Below are 23,273 nucleotides of genomic sequence, written 5' to 3'. Positions count from 1 at the left end.
CATGCCACTGGTTTCTTTCCCATACCTTACCCCAAACAACTACCTGAAGCTTTTGCAATTACTTCTCCTCTGCATGGAATGCTCTTCCCAGATTTTTTGCATGGCTTTTTTTCCCTGCCTTACTAATGTCCCTGACCAACTGTTACCCCTTTAAAGAGTCTATCAGTGAGCTCACATTTTATGTCACCTATCTAAAATGGTACCACCCTCTGCCCTACTCATCATACTCTATCCCTCAAACAAATATGTTCTTAAAGGATTATCATTTGTTACAGCCATGGAGATGCATTGCTCAGGTATTCCTTCAATAAATAATTTGATTCAGCTTACAGGAGTGAATTTAACGGACAGCCATAAGCTGTACCACCTTCAGTATCAGCCTCAGCTTTTTAGCCAAAATTCACATTCTTCCTATGCAGACCTCAGTCAGCAAGTACAAGTCCTGGGAATACTACAACTAAGTCATTTCTGTCCAAGTGGGGACTCCTCTAATTGACAATCTTCATTCCAAATATCCATATTTGGTTGGTAAAATCCTTGTCAGATCTGCACCATAGTCTGAGGTTCTCCCAGCTCAATCTTGCTTCTCCCTATTTTCTTATCATAGAGATCAGATCCACTGAAAGCTTTGTGTCTGAAATCTTCCCTGCCCAATTGTGCTACCTGTCTCCTTTATTTTTGACAGGTATTAACTTCCAAACTCACTAAACTCCTAACTTAATCTCAGGGACTGCTTTTTGGAGGGTCCAAGTACTATTTTACATTTTGTTTATTTGCTTATTGTATCTTTTCACTAGAATATAAACTTAGAGCAAATTAAAAAAAAAAAAGTATTGAGTGCCTAGAATAGTGTCTGACATATAGTGAATATTCAACATAATGCATTTTATGTCACTCGGTATATGTAGAACCAAGGCTGTTTCTAAATATTAAAAAAACTTAATTGAGGAACATACAAGTTATTGTCCTGTTTCCCCATTTCTAACTTCGTACACCATATGATTAGAGAATTATCATCTCTGAGAACACAAGAAACTCTGACTAACTGATTTGGCCTGGAAAAAATAGAAAAGCATAATAATTTATTATTGTCTTAAGATTTATTAGTCAATCATAAACTTAAATCCTTTGAGCAGGGTAAGCAAAAATTAAGATGGCAATATAATAACTCTCTCTTTTCATTATAGACAGACCTCTGACATCCTCCCTGGTAGGAACAAGATGAGAAAGCAAATAAAGAATATGAGAGGTATTTCACCCTACTATTGATTTTCTGGTTTCAGCTTCACACTAACTTACCACTGAATGCATATCTAAAAAAGAAGGTGCCTGTGAAAGGATTAGAAATGAATCAAGGAGAAGACAAATGAGAACACATTAGGAGTTATATAAAAATCAATTTTATAAATGTTAAACATAGATATATCTTCTCTAGTTTCAACCACAGAATGTGTATTGTCCCACTGACCACAAAATATACATAGCTGAATATTGTGCTTGCCTGAGTCATCATACATTACACTAAATCCTTCTTCTATTATATAAGATTAAAAATGTATGCACTGCTAAGATCAAATTATGAAATATATATCAAACATAATTCCTAAGAGTGTGCATTATCTGTAAACTTAGATTTACTAAGTTTGAAAGCTATAAAAGTTAACGATGTAAAAATCCTTTGCACCAGAATCCTAATTTTAGAGCTTATACCAGGGTTATGCGTTTTGTAATATACAAAATAAAGTTGAATGTAAGAACTCAAATGAATAAATAGAGAATAAAATTATAATAACTTAAATATTAATAGGATGCTGGTTAAATAAACTGTATCTCTCCAATGTAATACACAAATAGATGTCAATACCTATGTAGCAATATTATTATCGTTCCACAAGTTAAAAAATTAAATTGAACAAATGCTTGAGCAATATGATAATATTTGTAAATGAAAATGAATATTTGTAAATGAAAATATTTGTAAATAAATTTACATTTATTACCTCTTAATTTTTACTTGACACAATGAGATAGGTCCTATTATCATTTCTATTATATGAAGGAAGAATCTGGGACACAAAGAAGGGTAGAAATATTTGAAAAGTTATTTGTATATGTCTAGCATATGTACATCTTCTCTTTAAGTCAAACAATTGAAATAAATATAATATGATGGATAGTCAATATGAGTTATTTTCTATAATAAATAATGTTTTCAAAAATCTTAGTAAGAGGTTAAATATATCAATCTTCTAGAAAAATGGTAAGTTATAGACAAAAATTATAAGATTATCAATTTATGTGATGGTTGTGTGAAAAAGTAATATTAAATTAGAATATCTTTAGCTTGCTTAATAATGGTCAGCAGATATTATGACACATCATATTCTATTGATGTTTATGCATTCACATTTTCTGTTCACTCTAAAATATTACTGTGGCCCTCGAGGCAGACACAGAGTTTCTGAATACAAATAAGCATAACTTCTGCCCTAGGGAAAGAATACTGTGGATTCAAATATATGACAGGGAATCCAGCAGTACATTATAATATATTTTTAAGGGAAACACAGCATTTGGCTAAAAGACTCTCAGTAAAACTTACCCGTAGGTTCCCTTTATTTCTTTTTCTTACCTCATTGCTCTAGCTAGTATTCCCCATATTCTGTTGAATAGGAGTGGTAAAAGTGGGCATCCTTGTCCTGTTCCATCCTTGAACTGTTCCAGTTCTTAGGGGGAATGCTTTCAACTTTTCCCAGTTCAGTATGATGTTGGCTGTTGTTTTTTTATGAATTTTACTGAATGCTTTTTTTTTCTGCATCTACTGCTATGATAATATCATTTTTGTTTTTATATCTGTGGTGCTTTTATGTGGTGTATCACATTTATTGATTTGTGTATGTTGAACCATCCTTGCATAACTGGAATAAAACCCACTTGATTGTGATGTATTAGCTTTTTGATGTGCCCTTGGATTCAGTTGCTAGTTTTATTGAGGATCTTTGCATTTATGTTAATTGGTGATATCGGTCTATTGTTTTCTTATGTTGTTACATCCTTGCCTGGCTTTGATATCAGGGTGACACTAGTTTCATTGAATGAGTTAAGGAGGATTTCCTTCTCCTCAATTATTTGGAACAGTTTCAGTAGGACTGGTACTAGTTTTTCTTTGTATGTATTATAGAATTTATGTGTTAATCCATCTGGTGCCAGGGCTTTTTTGTTGGGAGATTTTTTATTACTAATACAAATTAGAAAAGAGAAAGTTAAATTATCTTTGTTCACTGATGATACAATCTTATACCTAGAAAGCCCTAAAACATTCCTCAAAAAGATTCCTAGATTGATGAATGACCATAATAAATGATACAAAATCAAGTACAAAAATCAGTAGCATTTTTATATACCAATAACGTTTAAGCTAAGAACCAAATCAATAATTCTATTCCATTTACAACAGCTACAAAAAATAAGTAGCAATACATTTAATCAAGGAGGTCTATACAAGGGAAACTTCAAAGGTCTATACAAGGGGAACTTCAAAACACTGATGAAAATAATCATAGATGATACAAACAAGGTCTATACAAGGGGAACTTCAAAACACTGATGAAAATAATCATAGATGATACAAACAAATGGAAAAAAAGTCCCATACTCACGGACTGGAAGAACCAATATCGTTAAAATGACCATACTGCCCAAAGCAATCTACAGATTCAATGCAATTTCTATTAAATTGCCAATGTCATTTTTCACAGAATTAGAAACAGCAATCTTGAAATTCATATGGAACTAAAAACAGCCCAAACAGCTAAGGCAATTCTAAGCAAAAAGAGCAGAGGCATCACATTATCTGACTTCAAGATATACTACAAGGCCATGCATGTAGTCCCAGCTGCTTGGGAAGCTGAGGTGGGAGGGTCACCTGAGCTAGGAAGTCGAGGCTGCAGTGAGCCATGATCATGCCACTGTACTCCATTCTGAGTGACAGAGCAAAACCCTGTCTCAAAACAAAAACGAAAACAAAAAAAACTATCAGTTGATCCACCAATCCCACTACAGAGTATCTACCCAAGGAAAAGAAACAACAATATCAAAAAGACACCTGCACTCCTATGTTTATGTGCAAGGCTATTCACAATATCCACATAACATATATGTGTATATACATCATATATACATATACCATAGATATGTACCATATATAGACACACACCCCATAGATCCATCACATATACCATGTATAGGTATATATACACTATATGTATACCATGTGTAGGTATATATACATGATATATACCATGTATCACTATATATACACACTATATATTCCATGTATAGGGATATATACACCTCATATATACCATGTACAGGTATCTATACACCATATATAAGCCATATATGTATATGTGCACCAAAGAATGCTACTCACCCAATAAAAAGAATGAAATCATGTCTTTTGCAACAACGTGGATGGAACTGGAGGCCACTGTCCTGAGTAAAATAACTCAGAAACATAAAGTCAAATACTATATGCTCTCACTTATAAATGGGAGCTTAAAAATGGGTATATATGGATATACAGAGTGAAAAAATAGACATTGGAGACACCAAAAGGTGCCAGGGGGGTGAGGGTTGAAAAATTACCTGTGGGGTACAATATTCATTATTCAGGAGATAGTTACATCAAAAATCAGGACCTCACCACTGTACAATATATCCCTGTAAGAAAACAACAACAAAAATAAACAAAAACAATAACTTACCCCAGGAACAATCCTTCCATCCCCTTCCCATCACCTTCTCTTCCTCCTTTTATTCTCTCTCTCCCTTTCTGTTCTTTTTCTCTCTTTCTTATTCATATTTGGCTTATAGACTGAAGTTTAGCTTTTTTGCCTACCCACTCCAGCAAGGCAAGGAAATTCTGACTTACAGGGCTTATATGTACCACCAGTCTTGATTTTAGAGAGTTCTCCTCTTTCTTTCCTTTTTGGATCAGATGAACTCACTTCCGGTACAGAAATCCATGGAAAGCTAGAAATGGTATGAATATGGAGTTGTTTGATATACACTGTTATAAGAACATCAAATGGAACCTCTCCAAATCAAGGCCATTTGAAGCTATGTTCTGGAATTTTTTGAGCCATTTATATTCGTTGTTCATATTCTACTCTCTTCATATACTGCAGATCTCAATAGCTTACTAACAAAAACCATGAGTATCTTCAAATGTTCCAGTTATTGGAACTGAATAATAAAGTCTTTTGTTTATTATGAGAAAATTAAGTATAAAATATTATACATGGTTTTACAGCATTGCTTCAAAAGAAGACATCAACAACAAGGAAGGAATATTACACAGAGAGGAACTTCTCTTTGGTCCAGGGATACTTTGTCCAGATGGTGTGTTAAAACTGTATCTTGAGCCAATAAGAAAACTGAAATGAAACAATGGGCTTTGATTTACTGATTAATTACATTGAAGTCATGCTTCCAAAGGCTACATTTACCTAAAGGGGGTGAAGTCATCTCCAAAGCCAAAGTCGTGCACTGGGACAATGTCATCTGAAACAATGTCATACATATCTAAGATGTTGGAGTGAGGTATCATTTCCAAAGGGGACTCGAGTTGATGTGATTCTTGTTTTTACAGCCATATAATATTATAATGAGGCTAATGCTGGAGCTCCAGCATAGTTTGTAGGCAGTCCTTCTAATTTGGCCAGTTACTAGGGGCTGTTTGCCTCAGTAATTAATTTGATTGGTGATGTGAAACATGGCAAAGTCTTTGGGTCATAGGGCTTGTATTAGCCAATCCAGGTGGCATAAGGGCCTCAGAATTAGCAGTGTTTGGTTGAAACAGCAGTTTGCTTGGAAGGTTTAGGCTTATGGATTGCAAATCAATAAAAGCACCCTGAACATGAGTAACAAGATCAATAGTCAACACAATGGTGTGCAGCTGTACTTGGCAGGGTTTTGCTGTCTGATGCTAGTTTTTCTCTGGCATGTAGTATAATCAAGGAAGCATCTGGTTTCATCAGTATGGGATATAGTGTTGATTTTATTATCATTTCCAAATATATATTTTTTCTTTTACTGAGTAGTGTTTTCTATCTTTTTTTTTTGTGGTTGTCAACACTGTCTGTAAAAGTGGCTTGGTAGTAATAATTTTAATTTCCTGGAGGGGATTGGAGGAAAAGCCTGAATTAAGTATCTGCTTTTATAACCTAAATATCAAGAAGGATTGATTTGTGGCAGAAGTTTAGAGTCTCAAGTAAGATGGACAGCTGCCTGGCCTGTGGGAGAAGCCACAGTCAATGGGTCCTAAGAGAATATTCACCCTCAATCTGTCCTCCAGCCCTGACATGTTAGAGGTAAAATGGGAAATTTATAAAGCTGTCACTTCAGACATTTAGGTACTGGGAAATAGGTGAGGTCACAGAGTTGTGCTTAGGTGGTGGAAACTTGGGAGGACTCAGAACAGTTGCACATTTTAGGATGGAAAACGATGGCAAAACTAAAACACACAGCACATAGTGGCAGTGGTCAGAACTCCAGGACAAGCATGCCAGCAGGCAGCAGTGTCTCGCTAGGCGCTTCCCCATTTGGTGAACCTAATTGGTAAGCCAATGGCAGTCTAGTGGCCTATCTTTCTATCTGGGGCCAAACTACCCTGTTCACTGTGCCAGGTGTTTTAACCGTATTACCGTGAGTGAGGTATGATAAGGCCAGTCACAAATCTAAAGAGAGAAAGTGGAAAGAGTTTTACAGCTTTGTTATAGTCACATTTCCCTAGAGAGAAAAAAGCAGGCTTGGCAGGGTCACTTAGAGGAGGAACCTGGGTCAGGCACAAGGATGACGGAAAGAGGGGGACTATGGGGAAGTGCCTTTATGATGTAATATGGGGAAGTGCCTTTTTGATGTAATGAAAGGGTGAGATAAGGTAAGCAGGTTTAAGGTGGGCTGATTTGAAAAATTTCAGCCAGGTATTGGTGATTAGGACAGATGTATAGATGCCTGGAGCATGAAAACTTGATAAGAGTGGTGGTTCGGGGCGTGGCCTCAGTCAGCTCCCTGAGAAGTAGAACTGAGCAGCCCCTGCCCAGGGTCTTAAAACTAGATCAATACAGCATTTTTGTTTGTTTGTTTGTTTTTTGTTTTGTTTTTTGTTTTTTTGGAGACGGAGTCTCACTCTGTCGCCCAGGCTGGAGTGCAGTGGTCGGATCTCAGCTCACTGCAAGCTCCGCCTCCCGGGTTTACGCCATTCTCTTGCCTCAGCCTCCGAGTAGCTGGGACTACAGGCGCCTGCCACCATGCCCAGCTATTTTTTTTTTTTTTGTATTTCTTAGTAAAGATGGGGTTTCACCGTGTTAGCCAGGATGGTTTCGATCTCCTGACCTCGTGATCCGCCCGTCTCGGCCTCCCAAAGTGTTGAGATTACAGGCTTGAACCACCACGCCCGGCCTCAATACAGCATTTTTAAAAACCACATTAAAGGTTGTCATTTCTAAATTTGACTTTCCTCAACACTTGTCTTGCCCCTCTTTGGAATACTAGACATTTGTACATCTGACAGTTCTCCTAAATTTATGGTTTGTGTTAAATTTATTTTCATTTTCTGTGATTAAGTGATTTCAACTTGCACATCCAGATCCTTTTCTATTTTCAATTGTTTATCAATCCCAGATTGAAAAAGTAAACCAGTCCTACTTTAAGTATGGTCCATAGATTGCTGGACTCCACATACTATATATTACCAATCCACAGTGAGGAAGTATGGAAGTGAGAGTACTTCTCAGAGTGATTTTATGTCTGTTGAATTATATAATAATAAAAAACACGGCTTGTATTTAGTACACGTATTTATTAAATTTGCATTTCTATTAATTCATCCTTATAATAGCAAAAATACTGCTCCATCAAATTGTTGTGTGATTTTCTCCTCCTTCACTTATGTTTCTGTATAACTTTCTTCTCCACTCTGTTTCAGGGTGTTACTTCTACTTTTCAATACTAATTTTCCATAGATGCCTGCTAACATCTTGTCATCTTTCCTCTTGTGGGATAGCTATTGTTTTTACATGTTTTTTATTTCTTAATTTATTTTTTTCTTCTCCACTGGCTTCTTCCATTCTCATTTAAATTCTCTCTCTCTCTCACTTCCCCCACCACCGCCCCCGCCCTACTTTCCAAGACAAGACTGGTTACCATTCTATTTGTCTGACACTTCCTCTCTACTTCCTCCTTTCAGACTGGACTGATGCACATTTGATGGCGTTATTAATACAGGGATTAAATACGGAGAATAATAAGTCAATAATAAGAAGAATAGTGTAAGGATTATTTTAAAATAAAAATATCCGGACTGAGAAAAAGAAAAAGCTAGGGTAAAACTAATGATAACAATTGCAGCTGTATCTGGAACTTGGCCATAAAACCCAGCTAAAAATACAAACCTCAGAAATATATATATACCAGTCAAGGAAGCATTGATGATACTCATCCATTTCTTTCTAAGCTGCTATGAACATTTTCAGGAATATTAGAGAATAGTTAACATTATTCTGAAGAAATAGGCAGTATAACTGTATTAGTCTGTTTTCACACTGCTGATAAAGGCATGTATGAAACTGGGTAATTTATAAAGAAAAAGAGATTTAATGGACTCACAGTTCCACGTGGTGGGGGCGGCCTCGAAATCATGGCAGAAGGTGAAAGGCACATCTTACATGGTGACAGGCAAGAAAGACAATGAGAGCCAAGTTAAAGGAGTTTCCCATCATAAAACCATCAGATCTCATGAGACTTATTCACTACCACAAGAACAGTATAGGACAAGCTGCCCCCATGATTCCATTATCTCCCATTGAGTCTCTCCCACAACACGTGGGAATTATGGGAGCTGCAATTCAATATGAAATTTGGGTGGGGACACTGTCAAACTGTATCAATAACCGTATGTTATTTAATGGAATTTGCATTTTACCACTACTATGTCTAGCACTGGGCTGCTGGATTACCTAATACCTTCTGAAGGCTTCTGCAAAATGTAACTTAAATGCCATCTGTTCCAAGGAAACTCTGGTTGTTATCAATTATTGATTACATCAGTTTTCTAAAATTTCATATTGTTTAAGACTTTTTAAATACTTTGAAAAATACATTTTTAAAAAATTTTTGAGAAACGGGGCCTTACAATGCTGCCCAGGTAGGTCTGGAACTCCTGGCCTCAAATGTTCCTCCTGCCTCAGCCTCCAGATTATCTGGAATTACACATTTGCACCATTGCACTCAGCATGACATTTTTTTCAACTGTATATGTAACTGATTAATTTTGTATTGCTTCTACTATAGAAAGCAATTTTGTCATCACTAAGTTTGTCATTGTGGCATAGTTGCATAAATGTATAAAAGACCAAATGCTGTGGGTAAGATATTCAGATAATACATACAAATGTTTAGATAAAAATATTTGAATAGTTGTGTAATAATTACTGAAATAGTTTCATAAAGGGAAGTGATATGAAGTGATTATATTGAAAACATAAATGAAATTTTATTAGTAATTAGTGAATATCATAAGCTTTATTGAAGATACACGACAACACATTATTTCCTTGTTTTTAAAAATTTTCTCTCTGTGTCTATATCTATTTTTAAATCTATATCCACAATTTCCTCTTGTGTTTTTTTTCCTCCCATTTTCTTGTTTTTGTCTTTCTTTAACCACTTTGCCTTTATTTCTACTTTATATTTCTTTTTTCTGTGGTCAAAATTATTTCTTTTTTACATATTTCATATTGTTCTTTCATCAGCTGATCATTATAGGAAATAAAGAGCCAATGTTTTTTCAAGATAAGTATTTATTCTCAATGCAATGTGTCCCTCATTTCTTCACTAAGCACACTTCAACATTTCCACTAAAGTTTCTTATTTTGTGTGTTCCTTTACATATATATTTTGCTCGTGGACAAGTATTCCTCATATCCTTCAGCAGAACAATTTGCTGATCTTGCCTTTGTGCAAGTAATATCTCCATTTTATTATAAATGCATAATATTCAAGACGTATTCAATAGCCAAATGACATAGATGATATATTACAGTAATATAGTCTTCCTGATATAAGCATGAGTGAAATGACAACTTTCTGATCATCAGGAAAATGCACAGTCTTATAATTTACTCCAGAAATTGCAAACAATGTCATCTAGATCTCTCTGCATTTGTGAAAGTAGAAGCTATTAACATTCTTTTGATAATCATCTAATTTCTATAATTGGATTTGTGGCCTTTGAGGCATGAAGAAAGGATTGCAACAAATACATTTGTTTTAAAAATTCATGCTCTAAAGTTACTATTTGATTTGACTTTTTTAAGGAATCATGTATTGATTTTCATTGAAACTGATTTTTTAAAAAGGGCTTTGGCTTTAACTACTGGGTTATGTAAAATTTAAAGAATGAGAATAATTTTCATTTACAGTTTATATTTGCATGTTCTCTTTCACCCAAATTCACATGTTATTGCTGCAAATTTCATTGTTCATCATTAGGGTTAATGCTCTTCGAAAACCAAGTCATATGTGTCTGCAGAAGGCATCTGGCACAGTTTCTAATACATAATATTCTTTCTGAATGAATAAATGAATGCATGAATAAATTAATACATTTGGAGCTATATTATTGACTCTGGTAAGCAATCAGAGCCATACTGTATAATAATTTCAAGACATGTGGCACTGAGTAAATTACCTCAATTTCTAATCCTCAGTCTATTCTGCTAAATGGGAATGAAAATAGTGCTTAGTTCACAGAGGTATTTTAAAGATTTGAGAAACTTTATATTAAAATTATTATCAAAATATCTGACATACAATGAACTTTCAGTAAATATTAGTTTTTATTTGAAAACAATTATAGAAATAATGTAATATTTTGTCTACATTTTCATATTGGTTATTACAATAGAAGAAATAATTCCTTAAACATAACTTAGAACATCAAGTAAGTGAGAAAGCTGGGATTCAAACCCATATTTATTTGACCCCAGAGGTAATAATCATTAACAACCACTAAAAAATATTAACACATTGGAATGAAATATAATAGACCAAGAAAATAAAATAGAAGACTTTGAGAGAGACAACTAACTATGCGATTATGTTCTTTAAATCCATTTTCCCATTTCCTATATGAGCCAACTATGTCAGCAATAACTTAATGCATCCTCCGAAAACCATTCTGATGTGCTCTATGTAGCTTTAAAATAATCAGCTAAGAATACCATATATAATAAAATAATAGATATAGGGATAGCAAACTGCCTACAAAGCAATCACTTCTGAACTATCCAAAGATGGTAAAGCTGCAAACAATTATTCAAAAGAGAAACAAGTATCTATCTTTGTTGCAAATTCTTACTGTTAAGAGCTATGGTAAAATTAACTATACTGTGTAAAACTGCCCTTTCCTAAATGTATTAAGTTTAAATTGCTTAAGATCAAGCAAGTTATTCCTCATGATCTCTATATTTCACTTATTTCCCTTTCTTTACTGAAAAGGTGCCTAGGATCAAAAAGAGATACAAATGTTAGAGGAACCAGAAACAGAGTGAACTGGTTTTATCTCTTGCAAGCTTTCATCTAATTTAACCTAGGAACCAAGCCTCTTTCGCGTTAGAACATTGAACCTAGGGCGTTGTTACAACATCTCAGAAAGAGCAATAGAGAGATAGCTGGATTTTTCTTCCAAGAGAAACTGAGGTCTTTTTCCAGCTTTGATAATATAGGTGAAAGAAGTAGAAGAGAGAGCCCCACAGATGTACTTCAGTCACTTATAGTAATCTTCAGAGAGACAAAATATTGTTGTTGTGAATGACTGAAACTATACAACTTTTTAAAATTAAATGCATTCACTCATTACTTTCTATTACAGAAACAAAAAGAGACGAAGGAATGAAGGAAGACAGGCTGGCTTCTACTTTGGACAGACTTCTACTTCAGAAGCATGGATTAGATCATAGCAACCTAATACCCTTTGTTAAAAATGGCCAGTGGTTCACAAAACTACAAACACATATTCAATAATTTTATATTTATTTTTGAAATTTTGATTTAAAATTTTAAATAATTTCTCAGGAAAATCTGCAAACTACTACAAAGAATTCTGTGTAACCTTCACCCAGATTTCTCAAGTGACAGTCTACAATAGTAAAATGATAAAAATAAACCAGGAAGTTAATGATATCCTACTTATAAATTATCTGCTTACTCTGTTCACATTTCACCAATTGCCCCATTAATGTTACTTTCAGCTCAGAATCCAATCAGAATCGTACATTGAATTTAGTTGTTATGTCTCCTATTGTCCAATTTGACATATTTCCTCAATCCTTTCTTCATGACCTTGACAACTTTGAGAATTTCATTTTATGGGAAGTTTTCTCCATTGGATTTGGCTGATGACTCTTCTTGATTAAATTTAGCTTATCCATTTTGGGTAGGAATAACACAGAAGTAATGTATGCCTTTTCAGTGTGTCATAACAGGAGATATGTAATATGTCTCATTATTAGTGATATAAAATTTCATCCCTTGGTTATGGCTTTATTTGCCAGTTTTCTCTACTAAAATTTCCTTTTGTCCCATTACAGTTAATAAATATCTTTTGGGGTGTTGTTAATATCATGTATATATCTTGTTTCTATCATATTTTTGCTTACCAGTTATAGCATCCAATAGTGATTTTTGCCTACAACAAATATTACTGTGTTGTTTGTCAAATGGTGATTTTCTATTTTCATAATGTCTCCATTTAGTAATTCAAATTCTACTTGCAAGCCTCCAATCTGTTGTTGTTTCCTAGTAATGGAGAGAAAGAGACGGAAATAGAGAGAAAATGAGAGATTTCTACATCTATCTTATTGTGTGTTTCTGTGGAAACAACCGCAAACTCATATTGATAACACCAATTGTAATCCAAGACCAGAGGGTTTATTCTACTCTTTCCCCCTTTTCTGTCTGTAACTCTTTTTTTCTTATATTAAGAAATTAAGATCTTCTTATGTATATTACATTTACTTTTGTGCTCAATTCTAAAATATACTTAAAGTAATTTCAGGATTATTAACTCATGTTCTTATGAATAATTTGCTAACTGGAGTACAATATTTGTGTATGGTACATCTTGTCTTTCAACTTAGATCATATGACCAAAACACTGTCAACTTTACTGAGGTCAGTTATTTTTTTCTCCACAACTTTCATGTTTTTATATTATTTATTTATAATACTTATGTTAATTTGTTTCTATTTGTATTGTGTTGGAGTTTCTCTCCACATACAGATTGAATTTATGTATGCATGCATGTATGCATTTATATTCTAGCTTTTGTAATGTTGACATGGCTTTGAAAGTTATAAATAAACAAATAATTATGCTCAGAAAAGTGTCACTTTATTTGTTTTTGCCCTCCTCATTCACCCATTCATTCCAATCCCTTCCCACCTACGCTTTTAGTTAACATATGCATTTTCATATTTCCACTGCTTTCTTGCATAAAGGTTGCATTGTGGTAGGTAGACTAATGCCTCCCACCAGTGATGCCCAAATCCTAATCCCTGGAAATGGATTACACTACAGCGGAAGAGACTTTGAAGATGCGATTAGGGTTAAGGAACTTGAAACGGGTTCTTATTCTGAATTATCCACAGGGGTGCAATTAAATCATACAAGTGCTTAAAAGCGGAGACCCTTTTCTAGGTGTGGTGAAAGAGACAAGAGGAGAAGAACTAGAAAAAATAAATGTTATTGACTTTGAAGATGAAGAAAGAGAACGAGAAGCTATGAAATGTGGCCATCCTCTAGAAGCAGGACAAGGCAAAGAAATGGGTGATCTTCTAGAGCATCCAAAAGGAGAGCAGCCCTGTTTACACCTTGAGTTTAGCCAACTGAGATTTATATTGGACCTCAGACCTATAGAGTTGCCAAATAATAAATTTACATGATTTAAGTCATTAAGTTTGTGGTAATTTGTAACAGCAGCAATAAAAAATTAATACAAATCTTTATTTTGCATTTGATGTTTTCACTTAAAAATATAATTTGCAAATCATACTGTGTCATTTCATAGATTCTTTTTTATTATTTTTAACTCTGTATAGTATTCCGTTGTGTGGGCCTAATATGATTTACTCAACTCTATGTATGAGTCTTTAGTCTTTTTCAATGTTTTACAATTATACACAATGCTACAATTAATAACTGTGCATATATATTTGTATCTTATTGAAAGTTAATCTTCAGTAAAAATTCCCAGAAAAAATATTGCTATACCAAAAAAGTGCATCAGTTTTGTTAAATTAGCATACAGAAGAGTTGTAATAATTTTTATTCCCAACAAGGTGTGAGAGCCTAATTGCTCACAATCTCACAGATGTGTAATATTACTTTTAAAATTGTATTTCTTTCAATGTATTAAATGAGTAATGGTAGCTCTGTTATTTTAGTTTGTGTTCTTTCTCATTATCAGTGCGTTTTAATGCATATTTAAATATTTTATTGTGGTTAAAAAAATTAACAGTAAGTTTACCATCTTAACTATTTTTAGTATGTCATTCAATAGTGTTAAACATATTCACATTGTGCAACAAATTTCTAGAAATTTCTTATCTTGCAACACTGAAATTCTATACCCACTAAACAAGAATTGTGTCTCCCACTTCTCCCTAGCCCTTGACAAAGACCTTTTACTTTCTGTTTCTCTGATTTTGACTACTTTAGATATTTCACATGAGTAGAATGGTAGCATTTGTCTATTGTGAGTGGCTTATGTTTGCTAAGTATAATGTCCGTAAGGTCCATACATACTGTGGCATGTGATAGATTCTTTTTTTATATAAGGCTGAATAATATTCCACCATGTGTGTATGTGTTTTACATTTTCTTTATCCATTCATTTATTTATGGACATACAGGTTGTTTCTGCTTCTTAGCTATTGTGAATAATGTTGGAATGAACACGGGTATGCAGTTATCTCTTTAAGATATCTTTAAATTTTTTGAATATGTACCCAAACATGGGATTGATGAATCATATGGTAATTATATTTCTGGGGTTTTTCTTTGAGAAAAAAAAATCAATGTTTTTCCATAAAGACTGTACCATTTAACATTCCCACCAACAATGTACAAGGGTTATATTTCTCTGCATCTTGACCAACATTTATGATTTTCTATCATTCTGATAGTGACCAGTCTAATGGAGGTGAGATGATACCTCATTGTAGTTTTAATTTGAATTTTTCTTATAATTAGTGATGTTGAGCATCTTTTCATATGCTTGTATGCCATTTTCATATGTTTTTTGGATGACTGTCTATTTAAGTCTGCTGTCCGTTTTTAATTGATCTATTTGGTACTTGTGTGTATGGTTATAGAGCTTTCTTATATATTCTGAATATTAATCTCAGTTTTCGTATACAATTTACAAATATTTCTCTTGTTCTATAAGTTACTTTTTTACTCTGTTCGCTGCTGTCTTTATCATGCAAAAGTTTTTGTTTGATGTAGGTCCATTAGTTTATTTTTGCTTTTTTTTTTGGGGACAGAGTCTCACTCTTTCGCTCAGGCTGGAGTGCAGTGGCGCGATCTAGGCTCACTGGAAGCTCCGCCTCCCGGATTCACGCCATTCTCCTGCCTCAGCCTCCTGAGTAACTGGGACTACAGGCGCCTGCCACCACGCCCGGCTATTTTTTCTTTCTTTCTTTTTGTATTTTTAATAGAGACGGGGTTTCATCGTGTTAGCCAGGATGGTCTCGATCTCCTGACCTTGTGATCTGCCGGCCTTGGCTTCCCAAAGTGCTGGGATTACAGACTCGAGCCACCGTGTCCGGCCTATTTTTGCTTTTATTGCTTGTGCTGTTGATGTCATATCCAAGATATGATTGCCAAATTTAAATTCATGAAGCTTTTTCCTAAGTTTTCTTTTATAAGTTTTATTTCAGGTCTCACATTTAAATCTTTAATTCACTTTGAATTTATTTTTGTATATGATGTAAGGTAACGATCCAATCCATCTTTATTTTCTTGCATGAAGATATTAGATTTTCCCAACTTTATTACTGAAGAGACTGTCTTTAGTTAGTGTAATCCTGGTACCTTCGTTGAAAAGCATTTGGCCATATATGCAAAGGCTTCTTTCTAGGCTAGATATTCTGTTCTATTGGTCTATATATTTGTCTTTACACTGGTATCACACTGTATTAACAACTATAACTTTGTAGTATGTTTTGATATTAGAAAGTATGAGAACTCTGACATTGTCTTTCTTTTTCAAAACTGCTTTGGCTATTTTCAGGGCCAAAGAAAAGGCTAAATTCATGGCCCCTTGAAATTCAATATGAAATTTTGATTGTTTTCTCAATTTCCACAATAAATACCATTGACATTTTGTCAGTGGTTGTGTTGACTTTCTAGATCACTTTGGGGATATGGACATTTTAACAATATTTAGCAATTAAGCTCTCCAATCCATGAGCATGAGATTTCCATTTATTTGTATCTTCTTTGATTTTTTTTAACCAGTGCTTTTTTACCTTTCTGTGCACTTTTTCACCTCCTTCATTAAGTTTATTATCAAGTATTTCATCATTTTCAATGATATAGTAAATGCAATTGTTTTCTTCATGTTTTCAAATTCATAATTGTTAATGTATAGAGAAATGCACCTATTTTCAGGTGTGTGTTGATTTTTGTATTCCTCAACTTTGTTGAAATCTTGTATTAATTGTTATAATTTTTATACAGTCTGGCATTTTCTACATAGTGGATCATTTCACTGGTGGACAGAAATAATTTTACTTCTTTTCAAATTTGGATGCCTTTTGTTTCTTCTTTATCCATTTCCTTTTGTATAAAGTTAAGCTGTTGATTTGATGTCTTCTTTTTAATGTATTTCTTTATAGCTACAAACTTTTGTTTTAGAACTGCTTTTGGTGCATCCCATAAATTTTGGTATGTTGTGTTTAAATTTTAATTTGTTTACAGATATCTTCTAAATCACTTTGTGTTTTTTACATTGACCCACTGGTTGTTTAAGTTTGAGTTGTTTAATTTCACCACACTTGTGAATTTTCCAGTTTTCCTTCTTCTATTGGTTTCTTATTTTATCTCATTTTGATTAGAGAAGGTATTTTGTACAGTTTCAAGTTTCTTAAATTTGTTAAGAATTGTTCTTTGGCTTAACATGTTGTCTATCAAGGAGAATATTTTACTCGCACTTGAGAAGAATATGTATTATGCCATTTTGGGTTGGAGTGTTCTGTATATATCTGTTAGATCCAATTGGTGATAGTGTTGTTAACTTCTGTTTCTTTATTAGTCTTAAACGTGGTATTCTATTAATAACAAAAAGTGGATATTAATGTTTCCCAGTATTGTTTTGCTGCTACTTCTTCCTTCAGTTTTGTCAATGTTTGCCTCATAGATTTGGCAGCTGTAAGTTTATACAAATAGATATTTATAATTGTTGTAATTCTTGGTAAAATGATTCCTTTGTCATTAATTTTCTTTTTAATCTCATTAACAGTGCCTATGCAAATGTCTATTGTCTGATATAAGTATTACTATCTCTGCTATTCTTAGGCTCCCTTTTGCATATAATATCATTTTCCATTATTTCACTATCAATCTATGTGCCACTTTAGATCTAAAGTGAGTCTCTTGTGGTCAGCCTGTCTTTTGATATTATTTAAATCAATTCAGTCACTCTTTGTCTTCCAATTGGTATATTTGATTCATTTATGTTTAAAGTAATTGTTGATAAAGGGGAAGTTATTATTGCCATTGTCTTCACTGTGTTTTGTAAGTATTGTAGCCTTTTGTCCCTCCTTTCTTCCCTCTCAGCTTTCTTTTGTGGTATATTGGCTATTTTGTAGTTTTATGTGACATGTTTTAATTTTCTTCTATTTTTCCTTTGTGCATACACTATAGGTATTTTCACTGCATTCTATACAAGTTATAATGTTAAAGTTACAACAATCTATTTTAAACTGAAAATAATTTAACTTTAATCATATATAAAGCTTTGTTCCTTTATATCTCTCACACTCACCAATTTATGTTATTGATTACACAAGTTACCATTTTATATTGTGTATCTAACATAAATTTATAATTACTTTTTTTAAAAAAATTATAGACCATATTGAAAAGTAATTTTCAAGCCTACATTAACATAATACAGAACTCTATATTTATCTTGCTTTTTCTTCATTTTAAAATGACAGGTGTTCCAGATACAGTATTCTTGGTTGCAAAGTTTTATTTCTTTTGGTATTATGAATATATCATCTAGTTCCTTCTTGCTTATAAGGTTTCTGCTAAGAAATCTGCTAATAATTTTGTAAGAGCTTTTGTATGTGATGAGTCCCTTTTCTCTTCTTGCTTTCAAGCTTTTTTTTTTTTTTTTTTGGTGGGGGAATGCGACTTTTGCCAGATTGGTTATGTCTAAATGTCAGTATCTTCAGATTGATCCAAGTTGGACTTGAATTTCTTAAATTATATGTCCATTTCTCCTCCAAATTTGGGGGATTTCTGGCTATTACTTGTTTAGGTAAGTTTCTACTCCTTTATCTCTTTCTTCTCCTTCTGGAACTCAATATGTGTAAGTTGCTTCATTTGATGCTGTCCCATGAATGTTTTATACTCCATATATTTTTTCTTGTTTTGTACCCCGCTTGCTTCAGTAATTTCAAGAATTATGTCTTTGAGCTCCCTGATTCCTTTTTTTTGCCTGGTCAAATATGCTGTTGAGTCCCCCTAGACAAATTTTAAATTTAGTTTTCATATTCTTCAGCTCAAGAATTTTGGAAGTTCTTCTTCATAGTTTTTTCTTTTAATTGATAGCTTCACTTGTAAATGGACAGTTTTAATGATTTTTTTTTACTTGTTTATCTCTTCTCTTTCAATTCATTAAAATATCCTCATTATGGTTATTTTGAATTATTTAGCAATTCATATATCTCCATTTCTTTAGAGCTGTTTTTTGATGTTTAAATTTGTCCCTAAAATTGGATATGTCTTTCTGTTTCTTTGCATGTCTTAAAAACTTCTGTTGGGAGTCAGACATTTGAAAAATCAGCCAACTTTCTTAGTCTTTGCTGTATGATTTGGTACAAGAAGTACTTTATCCACTCAACTTGGCTAGATTTTCTACTCTTCAAGCCTAATCTGGACGTGTGTTTTGTTGTTGTCATTGTTGTTGTTTGTTTATTTTTTTTTTCTGTGTATATCTACAACCTCCTAATTGAAGAAATTTGCTGGTTTTGACACAGGGGGACCTAATGGTGACTGTCTGGGATTCTGCTACGTCGCTGGTGAGGTAGTAAGTTACAATACTAGCACTCCACCTAGTGTCTATCTATAATACTTCACACTTACGAATATTGATTGCTTTTGTTCTCAGAGGCACCCCATTTCTCTTGGTGATTAGATTCAGATGGTGCTGAAACTAGTGTCTGAGGGAAACATGCCTAAAATCCTAACGTTGGAGATAGATTGTACTTGTTGCCCTTCTCAAGGAGAAAATTGGAGTTGGGGGTTTACTCCAAATTAGGGAGAGTTCCTCTGGTGAGAGAAAATATAATGAATTTTGTCTGGAAGACGTAAATCTCTTAAGTGAGACAGAGGCAGTTGACTTGTTTACTGTTGTTACTTCTGTGTCTCCAAAGGGGCAGGAAGGTTTATCGTTTTTTTATTTCATCATCTTGCTGATGTTATACACTCTTTACATGAATTTATATATTTTATATCATTCTTATAATTAGCAGTTTATATTATTTTAATTTGATTTTTGGTTCTTTGTTCTAAAGGTTAAGATGTTTATTTAAAATTATGGATAACAGTTTATCAACTGTGCAACATACTGCAAATGTCTTATCATAGTCTGTAATATAGTTTGGCTGTGTCACCACCCAACTCCCATCTTGAATTATAACACCCACGATTCCCACATTTTGTGGGAGGAACCTGGTGGGACGTAGTTGAATCATGGGGGCAGGTCTTTCCCATGCTGCTCCCATGATAGTGAATAAGTCTCAGGAGATATGGTGCTTTTAAAAATGGGAGTTTCCCTGCACAAACTCTCTTTCTCTCTTTGCCTGCTGCCATCCATGTAAGAGGTGACTTGCTCTTCCTTGTCTTCAGCCATGATTGTGAGGCTTTGCCAGCCACTTGGAACAGTAAGTCCATTAAACTTCTTTCTTTTGTAAATTGCCCAGACTTGAGTATATCTTTATCGGCAGCATGAAAATTGGTTAATACAGTCTGCAATTTATTTTTTACATAGTTTGTGGCGTTTTGAAAAGCACTTAAAATTATTTTTAGGAAGACAATGCATTAATCTTTTCGTATGGATGTCATTTAAAAAGGATTAAAAAGGTTTTCCAGATACAATTATTTAATGTTTGTCTCAGTCATATGAGATGGCTTCTTTATTGTGTGCTAATTTTCTGTCAGTACTTAGATCTATTACTACATTTTCTATTCTAATTAACGCATCTGTTTATCTATTCATTAGCCAACACCACACTGCAGTAACTGTACATACTTTGCACTATTTAATATATTTTATGACTAGATCTTCTTTTTTACTTTTTGTATTCAATATTTAATTCAGTGGTTTTTTTTATTGTATGAAATTTAATACAAATTTGCCTAAGTCCATAAGAAAGATATTTAGCATTTTTACTGAATAGCCATAAATTTAAAAATAAATTTAGGGAAATTACATTCAGAAAAAGGAAGGCTTTCTTTTTTACCACATGTTCAAACCTATTTTTGTGTTTTTCAGAGTGTTTTAGTTTTTCTAACATAAGATTTTTATATTTCTTGTAAAGTATTTTCTTGAGTGTTTATTTTTATTAAAAATGGTGCTTTCTATCATTGCTGTCTTTGTGCTTATGAATATGAATGATATTTTTTCTGTATATTATTTTCATACCTTCCTATTGTTCTGAATTATTTTATTGATCTTGTTAATTTTATTATGGATTCTTCTCAGTGTTTCAAGTATACTATTATTTTATCTAATAGAGTTTTAAAATTGTTTTATGTTATTATTCCCCAAATGAATTTATCTTATCTAGTAGAATTGTCTCATACCTCTAGTGTGTTGCTGAAGAGTAGAATAATGTGTAACTTTGTCTTTTTTTCTAGTTTTATTTGGAAAACCCCAGTATTTTTTTTAATAAGGTCTCATTAAATTTAGTAATTGGCATATTTAATAATGTTAAGAAGTATATCTTCATTTTTATGTCCTTGAGTGTTCTTTTCAGGACTGAGTGTTGATTTCATTCAAGGGCTTTTGCAGCACAGATGGAAATAATTATAAGTTTTCTTCAGATATATTAACAGGTGGGTGAAAGTTAACTAAAACCAATAAGGGTTAGCAAGAGGGATTGATGATACACCATAAATTACTTTATCAGGAGTGAAAATCAAGCCAATGTTATAGATCCTTGGAATTTCACTAAGATAATAATGATATTATTGAAAAAGCACATTAATAATTTGATAATGTAGATGACATGAAAAAATACCTCGAAATAGTCCTATATCTGTTAAAAAGTAAAACATTATTTGCAATCTTTCCACAGAGAACACTTTAGGCCAAGAAAGCTTTATTGGTGTTTTATTTTTTTCAAAATAATAAGTAGTAAATAGCAGTAATCTTGCATATACTCTTCAAGAGAATGAAAAAATAAGAGTTTATTACTCATTTTTGGAGAGCATCATAACCTAGATGCTAGAGCCCAACAAGGATATTATAAGATACAAAAACGACAGGCCATTTTATTTTATGACATAGTTGCTAAATTCCTAAGGATGATGTTGAATACTGTCCTTGCCTTTAGACAACATGCCTGTTGGTCTAATTGCTTTCCATGTGGGATAAACTAAACCTTCAGTTTTCAGGGACTAAAAGATCTAAGCACATGATTGTCATGCATTTGTCCGAACATGGTTCCTTCAAGTGCCTATTACTAGTTATTAAAACTGTCTTTGCAAAATTATAACAGTAAGATTCAATTTTGCTTCTGATCTCCAAGTCATCCTTGGTCATTCCTGGGCATAAGTCAAGCTAATTTGGGGAGGAATTTAGTTTAAAGCTTAAGTTTGAAACAAGAATATTATTAGTCCCTCCCTATAACTAATCCCCTCTACATCTGGGGGATGAAACCACCTTTATAAGACTAATGAAAGGCCACAAGATTAGAATTATGGGAGGGGTCTAAATTCTGTTTAAATAGAGGCATAGTTTCTATAATGCCTTACTGCTCAGGAGTCATGTGGCCAGAGGTCACAAGATTTGTGACTTCTCCAATTGCTCCTACAGATAACATCACTATTGTCAAAGTTACGATTGATTTTTTTTAGATATTTTTCAGACTGACTCCACCAGAACTTGTGACTCATGTGTCAACTGGTCCTGTGGCCCCATGCAGAGGCAGACTCAGTGCACAAGGACTGTTTTCCACAACATTACTATTTCATCCCCAACCAATTAGTAGGACCCATTCCTTAGCCCTCTGTCCTCCAAGTTATCTGTTAAAAACCCTAGTCTCTGAGCCTTCAGGGAGACTGCTTTGAATAATAACCCCAGTTCTACCACATGACTGGCCATATAATAAAACTCTTTCTCTACTGCAATGCTGTGGTTTCAGTTAACTGGTTTTGTCTGTGCAGGAAGCAGAAAGAATCCGTTGGGCAATTACATCATTGTAAAACATAGAAAAATGTAGAGGTAACCAAATTAATATTCCAAATTGCAAATATCCTATTCTCTACCACCACTGTGTGGCAACAATTCTATAGCCATTTGAAAAATAAAGGTTAATTGCTCTTGCTGCTGTAATAAATGTTTCCTATGTCTACTAATTTACTGGCAAGAAGTTCTCAAAGAACAAGATTTCTAGTTCAACAGAGCATAAAACATAATAACAAAGATGACTGCTTCTAAATAACAACACCCAGTGCAACAGGGTCACTTATGAGTAAGGTTATAATGTATCAGCATTCTGTAGTCAGCTTACACGGACATAATATGCCTACTGATCAAATATTCAAATATTCTATCAAGACCTAAGTATGTGGCCAGACTAGAAAATCCCCATACAGTATAGCAAGTTTTGTAACTTTGTACTATAAAGTGAGCTTAGTTACTCTTGCCTATATTTTAAGGATACCCATGGTGGTAAGACATATACTTTGT

The sequence above is a fragment of the Trachypithecus francoisi genome, unplaced genomic scaffold, assembly GCF_009764315.1.
Source record: "Trachypithecus francoisi isolate TF-2019V2 unplaced genomic scaffold, Tfra_2.0 Lachesis_group3, whole genome shotgun sequence".
Taxonomy (NCBI): Eukaryota; Metazoa; Chordata; class Mammalia; order Primates; family Cercopithecidae; genus Trachypithecus; species Trachypithecus francoisi.
This window is presented reverse-complemented; position numbering follows the sequence as displayed.